The sequence below is a fragment of the Corapipo altera genome, unplaced genomic scaffold, assembly GCF_003945725.1.
Source record: "Corapipo altera isolate COAL_440 unplaced genomic scaffold, ASM394572v1 127528, whole genome shotgun sequence".
Lineage (NCBI taxonomy): Eukaryota > Metazoa > Chordata > Aves > Passeriformes > Pipridae > Corapipo > Corapipo altera.
This window is the reverse complement of record NW_020886057.1, coordinates 5470-7735: the sequence shown is the minus strand read 5'-3', so window position 1 is coordinate 7735 and position 2266 is coordinate 5470. Positions and strand designations below refer to the sequence as shown.

Here is a 2266-nt window from a genome sequence, read left to right as displayed (position 1 = left end):
CACTTGGCCGCCAGGGGTTTTTTTCCGAGGTTTCTCTCCCGCAGGTGCCCTCAAGACCAGACTGTGCCATGGCGGAGGGATGCTTCGGACTGTGCCGGCTGCTCCGGAGGAAGAGGAAGAACAGGAGAGGCCCTAGAGCTGGCCCAGCACAGGAAGCAGAGGAGGAGGTGCAGCACTTCCAACCACTGCAGCAGGGTGAGTGCTGGAGCTGGGCCACAGGGATGGTGGCTGCAGCCAGCTGGACGCCTTGCCGTCCCCTCTGGACATGTCCGGGGAAAGGGAGGGGGAAAGGGGTGGCCAAGGCTGATCCCCCCGGCATCCGTGCTCCATCCCCTGGGCATCCCAGGGCTGGCCCTGCCTGTGCAGCAAAGGGCTGGGCTGTGTTCTCTGGCCTCTCCCGCGGCCCCTCAGCTCTGACTGCGCTCGCTCTTTGCCAGATCCAGGCTGGGACCGCCCAGAAGAGCAGGACCACGCCCGTGGCCACTTGCGCAGGGCGGTTCAGGTACCTGCAGCCATCCCCCCCTGGGCTGGGCCTGCTGTCCCTGCTCTGCCTGGCACCGCTGTCAGAGCACTCCATACCACTTCCCTCTCTTCCCTGCCCTTTCTTCTCCTGCAGAGGTTGCTGAAATTCATGGGTGTTCGGCGCAGAACAGCCACGACCGCACCGCCCGAGCTCATGGCACAGCCTGACACCAGCGCAGCTGAGCTCGAGGCGGAGCCCCATGTCAGCACTGCACCGAGTCACTGTGCAGCCAGTGGTGACATGGCACCCATGGATTGTGCTGCCAGCGGTGACATGGCACCAACTCATGTCACAGCAACCTTGGACATGGCAGCAATTGATGGCACAGAAACCGCTGACGTGGCAGCCATTGATTGCGCAGCCACCTGTGTCATCGCACCTCCTGATGGTACAGACATCGCTGAGATGGCACAGCTTGATGGCAGAGCAACCACTGACATGGCAGAGGTTAATGGCACAGCCACCTCTGACACGGCACCGATGGATGGCACAGCCACCTGTGACACCACGCTGGCAGACACCGAGACAAGCTCTGACACGGCACCAACGGTTGTCGGGGCCAAAGCTGATGACACGACTGAGGGCATCGCAGACACTGACCGCACGCCCACGCACAGTGTGACCGATGCTCCCAGTCTGGACCTGGCACAGCCTGACACCAGCAAAACCGAGCTCGAGGCGGAGCCTGATGTCAGCACTGCACTGAGTGACTGTGCAGCCAGCATTGACATGGCACCGACTGATGTCACAGCAACCTCGGACGTGGCAGCAGCTATTGGCACAGACACCACCCACATGGCAGCCATTGCTTGCGCAGCCAGCTGTGACACGGCACCGGTTGATGGCACAGACACCTCTGACCAGACACCGGTTGATGACACAGCAAAGTCGGACATGGCACCAGTGGAGGGCACAGAAGCCACTGACGCTGCGCCTCTTGAGGGCAGAGCCACCTCTGACATGGCCCTGATGGATGGCACAGCCACTTCTGACACGGCACTGACTGACACCGAGACAAGCTCTGACACGGCACCAACTGATGTCGGGGCCAAGGCTGACGACACGACTGAGGGCATCGCAGACACTGACTGCATGTCCGTGGACAGTGTCACTGATGCTCCCAGTCTAGGGGTTTTGGAGCAGAAAAGTGTCTCCGGTGCAAATGAAGTAAGCAGCCTGTGGCCAGGGCTTGAGCCCCCCAGGGGTCTTGGGGCCCCTCAAGCCGGCTCTGCCAGGCCCCCAGAGCCTTTGAGGCCAGCAGAGTGTGGTGGGAAGGGAAGCCCTTCCTGTGGCAAGCTGGGCAACCTGCTGGCTCTGGCAGCTCTCCAAGTGTCTCCCACTCCCCTCCAGGTGCCGGCCAGTGTCAGCCCCATCCACCAGTGGCTCACGTGCCAGGAGCCTGCAGAGGTCAGGCCGCCCACTGCCATCCGCAGGCTGGCCCACACACACCCTGGGCAGGTGGTGACGACTCTCCTGCGCTGTGCCCCAGCGTGTGACAGGTACAGGGCCCAGCTGCTTTGCTGCCTCAGGGTTCACCAGCCTTCACAACCCAGCCCCCTGGCCAGCCTGTCCCTCCTGCTCTGCCACACTGACACAGAGTTCCAGGTCCCTCTGGCCCCTCCAGTTCCCAGCCCTGGCACGTCAGTCCCCAATCCTGCTGCCATGTGCCCTCCCTGCCCCTCAATGCACTGTGGCTCTGTCACCTGGGCCCCCACAGCTGCCAAGGCCCAGACCCCCCTGACC

General features: G+C 62.9%; 1 long non-coding RNA gene across 1 annotated transcript; it reads left to right on the top strand.

Moving 5' to 3' along the window:
* Window positions 1-366: 366 nt before the first annotated feature.
* LOC113940985 lies at window positions 367-1133 on the top strand. The gene is made up of 3 exons (XR_003525577.1): window positions 367-502; window positions 617-862; window positions 929-1133. It is a non-coding gene; the product is annotated as an uncharacterized LOC113940985 (long non-coding RNA).
* Window positions 1134-2266: the final 1133 nt, after the last annotated feature.